This window comes from Oryctolagus cuniculus, chromosome 9, assembly GCF_964237555.1.
Source record: "Oryctolagus cuniculus chromosome 9, mOryCun1.1, whole genome shotgun sequence".
Lineage (NCBI taxonomy): Eukaryota > Metazoa > Chordata > Mammalia > Lagomorpha > Leporidae > Oryctolagus > Oryctolagus cuniculus.
Genome location: NC_091440.1, coordinates 44,817,783 through 44,835,839, shown reverse-complemented (window position 1 = coordinate 44,835,839; position 18,057 = coordinate 44,817,783). Strand labels below are relative to the sequence as shown.

Genomic DNA, 18,057 nt, shown 5'->3' with positions numbered 1-18,057 from the left:
CAAAAGTCTGCCAGGACCATTGGTTACTCCAGGTCTATGTGTTCTCTGTCCATACAAAAAAAGAAGCAAGTGTTCACATAAACACTTGTTTGCCTTTTCAACATTTAGTATTTAAATTATCAGCAAAAATATTATACTACTATCTTCTGGCAAAGTTTTGATCAACTGCTCAATGTTAATGTTATTTGACAGCATGTAACTTGAATAATCATTCTTGATGTACTAAATATTTCCTAAATATTTTATATGTATTGATTTATTTTAAATAATTTTGTTGCTTTATATCCATTTGTTTTAGTGGGGCATGTATAATAAAATTTGAAGTTGAACATTTTAATGAAGTATTTAATTATAACTAAAAAGCATCAAAATATAACTTTTAAGAAGGATATGTCATTTATAAATATATTTATAAAAATGCAAGGATATATGTATATCTAAATATATGGTGTGAATTCTACTTATAAAACAGATTATGTGGCAACAAAATGACTTGAACAATATAGTTTCTAAGATGTTTAAATTCCATAGAATAATATATAATTTATATTTGATCATATCTTCATACTAGATCATTATTTACTGTTTAAATATCTATGGCGTGAGATCATTGGGTGCAATATTATGAATGGTTAAAAAAAGTTGTGTACTGACAAGATCAAATTATATTTGCAGCAAGATCTCAGAATCCATCTTCTAATTTTCAAAAAAAAAAAATGCAGTCAGTGTGGAGGCATAGCATGTGTGCTTGTGTTTTGATAAAAGGCAGACACAACCCTGAATTTTGATTTTTTTCCAGTTTGTTAGTTTCATCACAGTAAAGGGTTTTTAGGTGCTACATTATATTCATTAAGTTTGCTTAAGCAAATTACTTTTCTTCTTAATTTAAACCCACTGTATAATAGTTACCTTGATTTCAACAAAATGTAAATTGGGAAAAATATACAGAGATATATAGATATATAACTCATGACTGAAGTGACTTTATAAACTATCAAGTAAATCAAGGCATCTAAAAGTGAGGGCAATTATTCCTTTTGTGTAACTACCCTGGGGCATCAGGAGAAAGGTGGAGGCAAAAATAAAATTGGGGTGCATGCAGCTGTAATAAAGAAGGCTTCACCACAAGAGATATCAATATTCACTAATTGAGGTACTATTTTTATAGTTTAAATTAATAGTAGCTACATTTCTATTCCTATTTTTTCTCTAAATACACTCACAGACAAGACAAATTTAAGTAAACTTCTCCAAGGGCTATCTGTGGGCAAGGATCTGTCTTCTCTCCTAACACTCAGAGGAGAAAATCTTGTCTCCATTACTCATTAATGGTTACATGTTCTGAATCTGTATGGCAGTCTTTTTTTCTTTTAAAGATTTATTTATTTATCCAACAGTCATAATTACACAGAGCGAGGAGAGGCAGTGTGTGTGGGGGGGTCTTACATCCGCTAGTTTATTCCCCAACTGGCCGCAATGGCCAGAGCTGCGCCAATCCAAAACCAGGAGCCAGGTGCTTCTTCCCAGTCTCCCATGTGAGTGCAGGGGCCCAAGAACTTGGGCCATCCTCCACTGCTATCCCAGGCCATAGCAGAGAGTTGGATCGGAAGAGGAGCAGCTGGGACTGGAACTGGGATGCTGGCATTTCAGGCCAGGGTGTTAACCCGCTATACAGAACTGGCCATACAGAACTGGCCCCTGTATGGCAGTCTTAACCTTTACTGCAATCTTCATAAACTAAAATCTCTATGTAAAAATGTACCAAAAAGTAATTGTTAAAAACTTGATAAAAGGGGCTGGCGCCATGGCTCACTTGGCTAATCCTCCACCCGCGGTGCTGCCATCCCATATGGGCGCCAGGTTCTGGTCTCGGCTGATCCTCTTCTAGTCTGGTTCTCTGCTGTGGCCCAGGAAGGCAGTGGAGGATGGCCCAGGTGCTTGGGTGCCTGCACCCGTGTGGGAAACCAGAAGGAAGCACCTGGCTCCTGGCTTCAGATCGGTATAGCTCCATCCGTAGCAGCTATTTGGAGGGTGAACCAATGGAAGGAAGACCCTTCTCTCTGTCTCTCTCTCTCTGTATAACTCTACCTGTCAAAAAACAAGAAATACATAAATAATAAAAAAAATCTTGATTAAGAGGTAGAGTTCATTTTGGTGCAAAAATATTGAAATCTATAAGTCTTTTGATGTTCAAGGGAAATGCATGCTTTAAACTGTACAAGGACTTCATATTTTTGGCACCAAAATAAACTTCCATTTTCTGAGAACTTATTTAAATATCCCCCATATCTCCTCATTAAACACACAGAAAAAAACTCTAACTATAATGAAATGGAAGATATTTCACATTTTTCTTGTCTAACACTTTGCCCAGCCGTCTCTGTTCATGATGATTTTTGCATTCTGTCCTCCAGTCAAACTTACTGCCCACTGCTTCATGATGACTTTGGGTCCTTTCTTTCTTTTCTTTTCTTCTTCTTCTTCTTTTTTTTTTTTTTTTTTTACTAAATAAGTAGATTTCTGCTGCTCTTGTCAAAAAAAGCAATCATGAAGGTGAAAGATATGCTCATTTGCTTTAGTATAGCAATTATTTTATGATGTATTATGTGTCCCAAAATATAATGATATAAAATCAAATATGCACAATGAAATTTGTTTTAAAGAAGAAAATTAAGTTAGTTCAAACCTTAACTACTCTATCTTGATTTTCTTTGCATCCTAAATTTAGCTGGTGTTTATTTATGGATTATTAACCAATACCTAGATGTATTTGATAAAACCACACTTAAACATATTTTTAAAAACATTGTATTTGTGCAGTTTGCTCCTGAAAAATATAAACTTGATGATGAGACTTTTTTTTCATAATTTTTAAATTTCCAATTACATATTAAAAATGGTAAATTGAAAATGTTTTATTATTTAATATGTGCAATCTAAAAGAGATGATGTCACAGACATTAAAATATGATGGTGGTTACCAAAGATTTGGAGAAAGGGGGAAGGGAGGGTTGGGAAAGACGGTTAATGAGTGCTAAGTTATAGCTTATAGGAGAAAGAAGTTTGGGGTTTCACTACGCAATAGGATGACTATATATAGTGAACTTTACATTTCTGTCCTTTAAATGTGTATGTTTTCACTATAAAGAAATATTAAATGCTTAAAGATATATTTACCCTGATTGCACATTAATGAATGTATACATTCAATAAAATAACACGTAGTACCGCATTAAAAAAAGAGGAAATAAGAACTTTTCTTAATATATTAAATGATTGTTCTGATTAACTAGTAATGAATAAAAGATATTTCATTATATGTGATTATAATGATACACAAAATTTAATTTTCTGATTTTAAATCATATATATGTACATACACATACATATATAATGCATCAATTGTAAGTAATTACAATTACAAAAATGGAGACTTCTTGAGGTGAGGTTAAAAACATAAATGATAAACTAAACTATTCTGTATGGGAGACTGATATCCTCCATATTTTTTAAGATGTATTTATTTATTTATGTGAAAGGCAGGGTTACAGAGAGATAGAGGCAGAGAGAGCTCTTCCATCTGCTGGTTCACTCCCTGAAAGGCCAGTGCTGAGTCGATCTGAAGCCAGGATCCAGGAGCTTCTTTTGGGTCTTCCAAGCGGGTGCAGGGGCTCAAGGACTTGAGCCATGATCTATTGCTTTCCCAGGCCATAGCAGAGAGCTGGATTGGAAGTGGAGCAGCTGGGACATGAACTGGTACCCATATGGGATGCCGGCATTAAAGCCAGCGGCTTTACCTGCTAGGCCACAGCACTGGCCCCCTCCATATCTTTAAAATCAAGTTTGACTCCTTTATGTTATAGAAAGATGTGGTCTCTTAAATGAATACGTGCATAGGAGATAGCCAAACAATTTTATCAAGTATGTCAACTTACTTAAAAATTATACTACCTTGTTGCCATCACTATCCTAAATAATTTGAGAACAGCAATGACAACCAAAAGAGAAGGAAAAAAAATGGAGAGATGATTGCAGACAGAAAGATATATTTCCTTTGCTTATATTTAACACTATCTTATTTCTTAATTGTTCTTCACATTTCACACATTTTTACCTGTTACTCTCTAAATTTCCCCAGAGCTCACTTAAAAAATATACAGCAGGTAACTTTTTAGGAAGAATTGTGTATTATTGCTGTCCTTTAATAAATCAAATTTTATTCTTTATCCTACCCCTCATAAAAAATAAGCAGAGAGCACCACCTGTCTTAGAAGCAGATGCGTTTAACACAGAAATTTTTTAAATGCCATAATGATGACAGAATTAGTTTCTCATATGAAAGCTGGCAGGTAAGAATTTGGATATCTAAGATAAATCAACTGCAGAACTAAAATTATAGATTCTTTATATATTTATGTTATGCATCTTAAAATTTAAAGAAATTCAAAATCTATGCAGATTCTTTCCTTAGAAAAACATCTCTAAACCTACGCATTAAATAATATAGTTATATTTCAGTGCTATTCTATAAGTAAAACACTTGTTACTTTGCTCCTTTTTTCTGTCATTTACTCACATAAGCCCATACCAATCTGTGTATATTGCTTTAGAAGTTTGTTGTGATGTCTTAGAATTAATATGTATTAACCCATATAATAAGCAACATAATATTGATTGCAGTAGGAGCACTTTTTTATTCTCCTTATGTTTCATGCAGTTACTAATTTTTATTTAAAGTAGTCTAAGTCAATAGTCCCAAATATTATCTGGCAATATATCAAATTTGCTGAGAACGGAGTAAACACAAGGAACCAATAGTTATTGTGTATTGGATTTTGGATTTCAGGAAGCCATGTGCTTGAAAACAATAGGATTTTGGTAAAATAAAATAAGACTATAGATGAAGATATTATTAGCTAAGCTGGGCAAAAAAGAGCTACAAATATCTTTCAGCACATCTCCAAAATTTCAGAAAATTCTTCATTATCTGCTTCACTGTGCTTATATTAATGCTACTGATATCTGTCAAGTATTTAGAACTTATGACACTAGCCTATAGGTAGAACAATTACTTTGAACAATAAAAATCAGTGTGTCTTGTAGAGCACAATTGTTTTTTTGGAATGGCAGAGTTAGTGAGAGAGAGAGAAGTGAGAGAGAGAGAGACAGAGAGAAAGATCTTCCTTCTGTTGGTTCACCCCTCAAATGGCCGCTACTGCCAGCGTGCTGCGCCGATCCGAATTTGCCCCTCTTCCAGGCCAGCTCTCTGCTATGGCCAGGAAGTGCAGTGGAGGATGGCCCAAGTGCTTGGGCCCTGCACCCCATGGGAGACCAGGAGAAGCACCTGGCTCCTGCCATCGGATCAGCGCAGTGCGCCGGCCGCAGTGCACCTGCCACGGCGGCCATTGGAGGGTGAACCAACGGCAAAGGAAAACCTTTCTCTCTGTCTCTCTCTCTGTCCACTCTGCCTGTCAAAAAAAAAAAAAAAAAAAAAAAAAAAAAGGCTTACTATGTTTTGATGGAGTAATATATCAACTATATTTCTTTTTTCCCCATTTTTTCCTGAGTGAAGTGTTTATTTCCCCATCTTTATTAAGGTAGAATAAAGACTGTATATATTGAAGATATATAATATGTTTCAATGTGCATACAGAAGACAAAATGATTACCGCAATGAAGTTATCAATCAATTCATCTAATAGTCATTGTGTGTGCACGCACACGCGGCTTGAACACAAGATTTATTCTGATAGCAAATTTCAAACATATAACACAATACAATTAACTGAAAACATATGCTAAACATTAGTCCTTCCCAGCTTATCCATCTATTATTCTTTGACAGATATCTTCCTTCTCTCAGATGCATCCCTGGTAACCACCATTCTATCCTTGTTGCTATGCTTCTCATGTAATAGTAGCTTCCAGGTGAGGATTGCAGCATTTGTTTGCCTACGCCTGGTTTATGTCACTCACCATAATACTCTTCAGTTTCATATCTGTTGCCACAAATGACCACATTTCTTTCTTTTTAAGGCTAATAATAATGCCTTGTAGAAATATTTACTACATGTTCTTTATCATTTCGTTTGTTGTATAATATTTTGCTTCTTTTTATAACTTCACTATACAAAAAGTGTGGCAATGAACATTGGAGTGCACATATATCTGTGTGATTTTATTCTCTCTAAATTTTCCCAGAGATAGGGTTACCGGATCTTATCACAAATGTATTTTTACTTTTTGAGGAAATTTTACACTGTTTTCCATATGCATATGGCTAAGACAATTTAAAGCCTCATCAACAATGAAAAGCATCCTCTTGAATCCACATCCCTTTTTTTGTGTTTGCTGATGGTCGTTCCAACAGGTGTAAAATGGTGTCTCTTTTTCATTTTTATTCATTTTTATTCCTACTTATCTGATTAGTAATGGTGTTTTGCACTTTTATACACGCACACACATTTCTATGGCCATTTGTATGGTTTTTTTTTGAAAAAAAAATCATGTATTTGCCCATTTAAAATTCTACTATGTGTTCTTTTGTTTGCTGCATGAGTTCTTTGCATATTTTGTATATTAGCTTTTACCAGACAACACTGTTTGTAAGTAATTTCCATCTGTAGGTCACTTTCTCCTTTCATTGATTGCTTCCTTTGTAGTGCTAAAGCCTTTTAGTTTGATTCACTCCTTTTTTTCATTATTCTTTTAATTTTTAATTGGTTTTAAGAAATTCAATATGATTTGTAGATACAATTCTAAGAACATAATGATATTCCCTTCCTCCCTCCCTCCCCTGCTTTCCACCTCTCTCCTACCCTCTTTCCTTCTCCCTTTCTTTAGTTTTTGTGGCAGCACATTTTAAAATTTCATTGCAGTAATAAGGCTTAATACTTAAGAATGCAACACATGTTTAAGTTTTCACTTTTTATCACACTAAAATTGTTTATTATAAAACCATTAAAACGTCATTTAAAAGCTCGATTTTGCAATAACTGAAACCACAACAGAATTAAGAACACTCGCCCCACACCTATCTCCATCCCCACCCCTTCACTGCACAATCAAACTGGATCCTTGGGTCGGAAGCTCCAGGCAGGAGTCTATCCGCAGGCAACACCCTTGTTCCTGTTCCAGGTTCCCGCACAGCACAAGCACGTGGTCTGGGTCACGGATTCCGGACAGGCGCTAGCCTTAAATGAAGCTCCTGGAGGCCCACACGGAACCTTGCAGGCCCTTGGCCCACGCTCTGGCTAGATTTCGGTGGATCTGAAGCTGGAAAGATGCTCACACGATCAGGAGCATCACAAGGGTCTGTAGGAAGTGTTGTCTATAAATGAAGATCAGGACTCCACCCAGCGGGTCCTTTTCCATATTGAATAAGGCTATGCAGGTCCTCTGGAAGGCCGCCAGCATCTCGCAGTTCACGCCTGCTCTCCTGTTGCAAACTGCGCCCTTGGACACAGGCTGCTGGCGGGACTGGTGTCGACTTAAGTTTTGACTTTTGTAGTCTGTGCTATTGGTATCATATTGAAATAATTTCTAATACCAGTATCAATGAGATTTGCTCATATTTTTTAGCAGTTTAAAATTTTGTATACGCCGGCATCTTGTGATATGTTTGTCATATTTAGCCCTTGCTTATATTCCTGTGGAACCGTAGTCCTCCTAGTTTTTACCTCTTGAATATTATAGTTAGTGGTGAATTAAGCCTGTGATTATAGAGTGGATTAAAACTATGTCTTTGCAAAAATTAATGCAAAGAAAAGCATGGAGGGAAGAATGGGAATTAAGGGAAGGAGGGAAGAGGGAGAGGAGTGTTGTTATCTCTTTATAACTGTACCTATAAAATACATGAAATCTTTTTAGAGCAATAAAATAAATAATAAAAAATAAAAAATAAATAAATAATAAAAAATAAAAATTTCAAGTCTGTAATACATTTTCTGTTGACCTTTGTGTGTGGTTTAAAATGAGTTTCCATTGTTATTCTTCTTAAGTGGTTATTGGTTTCTGATCCACTTATTAAAATTGGTACCTTTATCTCTTGTGTGCTCTTGTATTTACCAATGAGTAGTTAACTGAGTAGGTTACTTCAGAGTTCTTTCTTCTGGTCCACTGAGCTCTTTAGCTGTTTTATATTCGTGCCATGTGGATTGGCTGAGAATAACTTGGCAGAATAATTTGAAATCAGGAATTAGAATGCCTCTATTTTTATTCTTTTTTTTCTAAAGACTTATTTGGTTATTTGAGATTTTTGTGGTCCCAAATAGGTTTGGGATTGCCACGAGCATCTCGGGGAGTCTGGCCAGCGGACTCAACCCAGGGCCCGCGACGACGGTTTCTCTGGCGAGAAAAGAACGAACAACATTTATCGGTCTTCAGTAGACTTTTAATTAGAGAAAGTAAACGTGACAGAGGTAGAGAGGAAGGAGTTAAGGAGAGGAGAGAAAGAGAGCTTCCTCCTTACACCCGCGGCTTATATACAAAATGCAACCAATCAGGAGCAAGCTAGAGTCCATGCATCAGGCACACCAATCCGGTCTCTGTTCACGTGAAGGGCACCTGTCCTTCGGCCAATCAGGTGAGGTGTCACACCGCAGGCAGGCAGGCCGACTCACTGCGGGGGTCCTGGTGCCATCTTGTTGTTTACCGCAGCCTCCATCCCTCAGCCTCCAGAGAGCCCCGCCCGTAGGAAAGCCCCCCAGTCAAAACCGAAAGTAAAAACATCCGCCTAGCGATGCCGCCGCGGACTATTCCCTGACTTGGGATTTTTATAAAATTTTGTGGAAAAATGTCATGGGGATTTTGATATTGATCACACTGAATCTGTAGATTTCTTTGGGTAGTACAACATATGGATTTTAGTGTACAAATATTCTACCTCTTCTGTTACATGTACACTTAAACACTTTATTGATTTTGATACTATTGTAAATGGAATTTCTTTCTTAATTCCTCTTTTAGGTAATTCATTTTCAATGTTTAGAAATTGAGTTTCATGTGTTGATTTTAATACCTAGAAACTTCACTGAATTATTTTTTTAGTTCTGAATGACCTTTTGTATTATTGATGAGGTCTTTGGAATTGTTATGTGTTAAATCAAGTCATCTGCAAACAGATATTTTACTTCTTCATTTCCTATTTCTATGTCCCTCTTTGTTTTGTCCAATTTATCTCACAAGTTTTTTTAGTGCTATGTCAAATAGACGTGGTGAGAGTAGGCTTTATATTAGTGATCCTAGAGGGAAACCCTTTAGATATTCACCATGAGTATGATGTTAGCTATGAGCTTGCCAAAAATACTGCATTGAGTTGAGGTACATTACTTTTACAATTAATTTTTCTGCAGGTGAGGAGATGATCATAAAGTTTTTCCCTTTCATTCTACTAACGATATATATCACATTTATTGATTTGTATATGCTAAACCATCTTCATATCCTAGGATAAATCTAAATCTTTTAGTGATTCTGTTAAGTGCTATTGAATACAAGTGATGGTATTTTGTTGAAGGTTTTTTCATTTATGTTCATGAGGGGTATTGGTCTATAATTTTTTTCCTTGAGCCATCCTAGTCTGATGTTGGTATCAGTGTAATGATGGCCTCCTAAAATGAGTTTAGAAGTATTCCCTCTTCCACTATTTGTAAGACTTTAACAAATATCAGTATTTATTCTTTGTAAAATAATTTGTATAATTCACTATTGTAGTCAGCCAGGATAGGGCTTTTCTTTCTCAGGGATTTTTTGCTTAACACTGATTTAATCACTTTACTCATGATTGGTCTGATAAGATTTTCTCTTTCTTCCACATTGAATTTTGGTGGATTTATAGATGTCTAGGAATTAAATAATTTCAACTAGGTATCTCCTTTGTTCTTAGAGGTCTATCTATAAGCTTGTCAATTTTACTCATATATTCAAGAAAACTATGTGAACTTACCCTGATTATTTTTTTTTTTTGCTTTAAAGTCTATTAAATTTAGTCGAGGTTTGATTATGGATATTTTTTGCCTTCTGCTAACCTTGGGCTTAATTTTTTTTTCAGTTATTGTTGTTTCTTTAGAGTAAATTTTGATAGTTTTTTTAAGGTCATTCTGTTTCTTAATGTAGATTTTCCTCTCTGTCTCTCCCTCTCTCTGTCTGTAACTATACTTCTCAAATAAATAAATTAAATCTTTAATAAAAAATAAAAAGATCCTCCCAACAAAGAAATGTCCAGGACTGGATGGTTTTACTGGAGAATCAACCACTTTTAAGTAAATAATTAATTCCAATTCTTGATAAACTAGTCAAATGCATTGAAAGGGAAGAAATCTTTCTAAATTCATTCTATAAGGCCAGTATCACCTTCATTCCAAAACCAGAAAAAAGATACAACAAAGAAAGTGAACTATAGACCAGTCACTGATGAACATAGATGCGAAAATACTCCATAAAATACTAGCACACATCAGAAACACATCAGAAAGATAATTCACCTGGACAAGTGGGATTTATCCCTGTACATAAGGATGGTTCTGCATATGCAAATCAATACAGGTGATATATCACTAACAAATTGAAGACTAAAAATGATATGGTTTTCTCAATAGATGCAGAGAAAGCATTTAATAAAATACAACACCCTTTCATGATGAAAATCTTAAGCAAATTGTGTATAGAAGGAACATTCCTTGACACAGTCAAGGCAATATACAAAAAACCCAAGGTCAGCATCATATTGAATGGGGAAAAGTTGCAAACATTTCCACTAAGATCCAGAACCATCTAAGGATGCCCACTTTCACCATTGCTATTCAGTACAGTCCAGGAGTTTTTAGTCAGAATAATCAAGAAAATTAAATCAATGGGATACAAATTGGAAATGAAAAGGGCAGATTATTTCTGTTTGCAAATGACGTAATTGTATATATTTGGGAACAATAAAAAAACTACAATAAAAGACCACTGGAACTCATAAGAGAGTTTGCTAAAGCTGCAGTGTATAAAATTGACACACAAAAATCAATAGCTTTTATATACTGACAATGCCATGGCTGAGAAAAAATTTACAATATTAGTCCCACACACAATAATTGCAATTTAGATACCTTGGGATAAATGTAATCAATGGTTGATAAATATGAAATATATTTTTAAATAAGCTGACCAAATAAAAAAGCACATTAGCAATATTTTGAAATATGCCATATGCAGAACTACATATAATTGTAATGAAGCTGTCTAAAATGGCAAAATCTTGAATTTATTTAATTTAAATTTTGTTGTTAAAGTCATAGATTTTAAAGCACAAAAATATAAGGAAAATTTATATCCTTTAAAGGCTAATTACAATTGAAGACAAGAAAATTACTGATCAATATATCCATCTCAAGGAATTATTTATAAAAACTGCAAGATAAGCTCCCAAAAATGTAAAATAAAGGGGATAATAAGGAATAGTAAAATAAATAACAAATTAGAAATAAGACACAATAAATCTATTCAAAAAAGCAAGTTTCTTATGTAATAAAACTGGTAAACATAACCACAGAATGACTGATTACCCGGTCAAGGCAAGTGTGTGATGCAGAGGTTAAGTTGCTGCTTGGAATGACTCCATTCCATATAGAGTGCCTGGTTTGTGTCATGATCTGTTTTTGACTGAGCTTCCTGCTAATGAATATCTTGGGAGGCAGTATATGATGGCTCAAGTACTTGGGCCCTTTCTGTCCACCCAAGAGAGTAGATCGAATTCCAGCCCTGGGTCAGTCCTGGCTGTTTTTGGATTTGGATAGTTAACCAGCAGATTAAAGATCTCTATTTGTCAGTAGCTTGTGACCTTTCTCTCTCTCTCTCTTTTTCTGCCTTTAAATAAAGTTAAAATAATTTTTTTTTTAAAAAATGAAAAGTACATATGTGTCTGTCATCAGAAAAACATTAATTGTAGCTAATATAGACATTTAAATGTAATAATTAAAACAAGTCTAGTACCTGCTAACACTAACCAATGGAATAAATAAAGGGGAGAGTGATCCAACATGGGAAGTGAGATACTCAGCAGACTCATAGAATGGCAGATGTCCTAAATAGCACTCTGGCCTCAGAATCAGCCCTAAAGGCATTCGGATCTGGCTGAAAAGCCCATGAGAGTATTTCAGGCATGGAAAGCCAAGACATTCTGGCAAAAAGATCTCTGTGAGTGAGATCCCAGTGGAAAGAACAGGTCTTCAAAGAAGGAGGTACCTTTCTCTGAAGGGAGGAGAGAACCTCCACTTTGACTATGACCTTGTCTAAACAAGATAAGAATCGGAGAACTCAGAGGGCTTCCATAGCCTTGGAAACTCATGACTGGAGCATAGGGAGACTACTGATGCCATAGACAGGAGTGTCAATTGGTAAAGTCAACAACAGGCGTCACTGTGCACTTACTCCTCATGTAGGATCTCTGTCCTTAATGTGCTGTACATTGAGACTTAATGCTATAATGAGTATTCAAACAGTATATTTCACTTTGTGTTTCTATGGGGGTGCAAACTGTTGAAATCTTTACTGAATGCATACTAAACTGATCTTCTGTAAAAAAAAAAAAAAAAAAAAAAAAAAAAAAAAAAGAAGAAGAAATTATCAATTCCCAACTTGACTCTCACTGGGATTAAACATGACAATAGGTCTGATCTGATTTTATCATCATTTAAAAAAAATCATCTATTATTTTTCACTTTATGTTTCTGTGTGGGAGCAAACTGTTGAAATCCTTACTTAATGTATACTAAGCTGATCTTCTGTATATTGAGATAATCGAAAATGAATCTTGATGTGAATGGAAGGGGAGAGGGAGTGGGAAAGGGGAGGGTAGTGGGTGGGAGGGACGGTATGGGGGGGAAGCCATTGTAATCCATAAATCGTTCTTTGGAAATTTATATTCATTAAATAAAAGTTAAAAAATCTATATGGAAATACACCAATATTTAGATGCTATAGAAAAATTCCAATTATTTGTTGTCAAAGTAAATAGAAAACACTAGTAAGCTGAGATGGCAGTATTGTGACACTGGCATCCCATATTGGAATGTTGGTTTTAGTTTAAGATATTCTGCTTCCAATCCAGGTTCCTGCTAATTCAACTGGGCAAGCAGCAGAAGACAGTCCAGGTACTTGGGCTCCTGTGACCCATATGGGAAACCAGGACACAATTCCTAGCTTTGAGATTGGTCCATACCTGGCTCTTGTGGGTATTTGGGGAATAAACAAGAGGACAGAGGGTTTCTTTATCTATTTTTGTTTCTCTTTCTCTCAGTCACTCTCCTTTCGAGAGAAAATTAAAAAAGAGAAAGAAAGAAGAAAGAAAATCTTAAAACCAGAATATTAAAATCTACTAAAGACAGTGGTACTAAACTAATTAATAAGTCAATTTCAGAAAAGAAAATTGATGCAAACAGCTTTAAATACTAACATATAATGTCCAACTATATGAGAAATTTGGTTTATTTTCACATAACGAAAGTGAGAGACTGGTTTTGAGTGCAACAGGTCAGATACCCCTTGGGACACCCATATTCTAGATTGGAACACCTGGGTTCAGATTCTAGCTCCACTCCTACAATCAGTTTTGTGCTCATGTATACCTTGGCAGGCAATAGGTTATTGCTGAACTAGTTGGGTTTCTACCACCCATGTGGGAGACTCGAACTGTGTTCCTAACTTCTGGCTTCATCATGGCCCAACCCTGACTATTGCAGGCATTTGGCATGTGAATCAGCAAATAGGAGATCTCTTTTTCTCTGTCTGCATGTCTATTTTTATCTCTGCTTTTCAAATAATTTATTTTAAAGATTCGTTTTATTTTGTTTGAAAGGCAGAGTGTGGGGGTGGGGGGAGAGGTCTTCCATCTGCTGGTTCACTCCCCAAATGGCAGCAATGGCTGGGGCTAAGGCAGGCCATGGACAGGAGCCAGAAGCTTCTTTGAAGTCTCCCAAGTGGTGCAGGCACCAAAGTCCTTGGCCCATCTTCTCCTGTTTTCCCAGATGCACTAGCAGGGAGCTGAATCAGAAGTGGAGCAGCAAGGATTCAAACAGGTGGCCAAATGGGATGCTGGTGCTTCAGGAAGCCGCTTAACTTGCTACACAAAGTAAAACTTAAAAAAAAAAAAAAAAAAAAAAAAAAACAACTTTTGGTAGTGGCCTTGTTGTCTTCCTTTCTCTTCTCCTTGCGTTGACGCCACTCCTCTCTCGTCAGCCTCCAGCCCGCCGGCCCCTCAAACCCGAACACCATGACTTCAATAAAGTTGTAGAGTTCTGATGGAAAGATTTTTGAAGTTGATGTAGAAATTGCCAAACAGTCTGTGACTAGCAAGACTATGTTGGAAGATTTGGGAATAGATGATGAAGGAGATGATGATCCGGTTCCTCTACCAAAGGTTAATGCAGCGATATTAAAAATGGTCATTCAGTGGTGCACCCACCACAAGGATGACCCTCCTCCTCCTGAGGATGATGAGAACAAAGAAAAGCGAACGGATGATATCCGTGTCTGGGACCAGGAATTCCTGAAAGTTGACCAAGGAACACTTTTTTGAGCTTATTCTGGCTGCAAACTACTTAGACATCAAAGGTTTGCTGGATGTTACGTGCAAGACTGTTGCCAATATGATCAAGGGGAAGACTCCTGAGGAGATTCACAAGACCTTCAACATTAAGAATGACTTCACTGCTCTCTCTCTGTCTCTCTCTCTCTCTCTCACTGTTCACTCTGCCTGTGGGAAAAAAAAAAAAAAAATGACTTCACTGAAGAAGCAGCAGCCCAGGTACCCAAAGAGAACCACTGGTGTGAAGAGAAGTGAAACGTTGTGCCTGACACTGTAACACTGTAAGGATTGTTCCAAATACTAGTTGCACTGCTCTGTTTATAATTGTTAATATTAGGCAAACAGTAGACAGATGCAGCAGCAAATCATTTGTTTTAGCAGAATATCGTCCTCACTGCATGTGTAGTTTGAGTACAGATTCCAAACCCGAGTTTCTTCTAGTATGATTGAAAGTTCCTGTTTACTTTGCTCTGAATAAAACTGAACTGTGGGTTCTTGATAGAAACTGGCATTTTGGGCTTCCTCTCTTCTCACAAAGTGATTTCTGCCTACTTGATTGTCCAGTTAAATTGAGTGATCTTTTAAAAGTTGGCATTGTAAATAAAACAACTTCCAAAAAGTTTTCTGAAAAAAAAAAAACACTTTTTAAAATCAGTTTTATTTAGTCTTGAGTTTAGCATCCCTTGTACATTGGGCTTCACGGCAATCAATGTGATGAACCACAATGAAAAATTAACGTTTAAAAAGAACGCAAATTTTTCTTGGTGTACCCCTCCTGGAAGCTGACTGAGACAGACATTTTGCTGCAATATAAGCTCAATGGCAGCCTTGATCAAGTCCTTCTCAGTTGCTCTCTGCTATATCCCCACATTAAGTGCAGGTTGCCCTAAGACATTGAAGGCATCCAGAAAAGTACTGACAGCTGAACGTGGCTGCTCACAGTCCTCTCAGACTCGATTTCCCCCTCAGCCCTACCCTTAAACTCAACAGTATCTATCTCTATCAGCTTGAAGATCACATAGCTTCCCAGGAGGGCTTAATGGGCTTGCCCCTCATCTGGGAGTTGTTTACTTGATTGGCAGAAGGCGGAGGTGGAGAAATGTGCCTGGGCTCAGCTAACCGCTGAGATCGCCCACATCACACTGCTGCAAACTAGAAGCTTTTTTCTATATTTACTTAAAAGACTAATTTTGAAGGTGAAAACTATAATTTTGACAACTCTCCTTTTGTCTAAATCTTCTAATAAAACAGAATTTTGAAGTCAATAATTGACATTTTTCAAACACATACCACATGCTAGACACAAGTACTCTGAATGCAGTACATTTTAATTCTCACAAAAATGAAATTTAATGTTGTTTCCCGCCTGACAAAATTCCAGGCAATAAATCTGACTGTTCAGCTTACAAATGCCCATCCCTTGAGAAACCAACTATGTCCAAAGCCTGCATCAAGATGTAACTGCTTCCTGCTACTACCACATAATTAGATTTAGAATATGAGGTGGGGGGGAGAAGCAGTTTTCAAAACAAGGAATTGAAAGTGGAATATAGAAAGGTAGATGTCCAATTATTTATTCATAAAGGAAGAAACAAAAGGCAAATGGGATTTCAAAACTTATGTTTACAAAGTTAATTACTCAGAATATGTATTTGGATCCATTAAGACTCTGTTTAAAAGCGATAGGATTAAATTATAATATTACAAACTTTAAAAGTTAATTTTCAATAAATCCTGAGAAGACTTACATTTTAACCCCAAAAGCTATCACTTTAATGGAATTGTTACTAATGCACAAATGACATACATTCCTTAATGTGTATTACCTAAAATCTTCTTGATAACTTTTTTTTAGTATGTAAACACCAACAGCTACATATTTCATTAGTGAGTCTACAAATATCCACAAAGTTTCACACACAGAGAATTTTTCACTATTCTAAATTTGTCCATTGATTTAGAATTCAATATTGAGTGGTATAGTGTCAATGAAGATTCATATGAAAACTTGTGACTATTGCACATAGCCAATGTAATCTGGATTTACCACTGAGCTATCTTTGAGCTATGAACTGAAAGGAATAGATACACTATGGTGTAATGTAAAACAAATTGAACACATGGCTGAATTCACTAACCTTGACATATGGCAGAGCAGTATGTTTGTCTTTACACATACATTTCTTTCTATATATCTATCTATCATCCATATACCATCACTACCATCTATTTATACATCATCCATCCATCCACTCCCTATATGTTTATCCATATACAAGCTATTCAAGATTTATCATGATTCAGATTACAATTTTTTAACATTATTTTAGGGAAAGAGGGCCCCTGAGGAGGCAGGGTTAGAAAAAAAAAAGTGGACCTTGGACAAACTCTGGGAAATTCTATCCCTCTGGAAAAACACAAAACTTAAGAAAACATACAATTTAAATAGACCAAAAAGAAGGGAAGTGGACCAGGATGGCACATAAGTTAGGGTATGGAAACTATTAATGCCAACTACCGACCCCATCCCATAAGTAGACAGAGGTGGGGGCATCCAACCACCAACCCTTACTATATGCACTAGGTTAAGAGTCAGTATGTCACAGATGAGGGGGAAGAGAAAAAAAAAAAAAACACATAAAAAGAGATCAGCTCCACTGGGGTGATGACTCCCAGCTCGGGGGCCCCTCCTAGCTCTGGAGCCCCTCTTGCAAATGGGGAGCTATGTCACTTATTGCAAGTAAACTCACTTTAACTTTTTCACTCCCCTTCAGACTTTTATAATTATTTCTATACTATTTCAAATCTTCAGACCAGGAGAACCTGCTCCCACAAGAGGACGTGACAATAATGATGGTGCAAAAGTGATACTAGTTGGTAGAAATCATACTTTATAGTTTGAATTTTGACCTATCTCAAGCTATCAGGGTTCAGTAAGATATTCTCTCTGATGCATAGCCGCCAGCTTCCAGTCAGTCACATGACCAACAGGGTATGCAGTTGGTATTCTACAGTATACTTGCTGCTAAACTGTGATGTTATATAGATTATGTGTAGTAAACACATTTTTAATTGCCATATTTTAAATTAATAATGGTTCTATTTTTATTATTAATATAAAAAGGATAGATTGCATGTATTTCATAGATATAATTCCAAGAAGAAAACCATACTTCCCTCCTTCCCTTGCTCTCTGCTTCTTCCTTTCCTTCTTTCATTCTTTTAAATTTTATGATAACATACATCCACCTATTTTATACTCACAGGCTTAATGTTCAACTAAATATGGTGTTCACCAAGTCAAAAGTAGAAAGACCACTGTTCCATAGAAATGTAGCAAGGGTTATAAACAATAATCAAATCAAAAGATGTCAGTTTCACTCTTACAAATTCAGTTTTTTTTTCTTTTTTGCACTCTATATATTATCTACCACAAACCAGAGAAAACATATATTTGTCTTTTTGGTCTGACTTATTTCACTAAG

General features: G+C 36.1%; 1 pseudogene; it reads left to right on the top strand.

The window, feature by feature from the left end:
- The first annotated feature begins 14,257 nt into the window (after positions 1 to 14,257).
- LOC100347234 (S-phase kinase-associated protein 1-like) lies at positions 14,258 to 15,098 on the top strand (annotated as a pseudogene).
- The last annotated feature ends 2,959 nt before the right edge of the window (positions 15,099 to 18,057 follow it).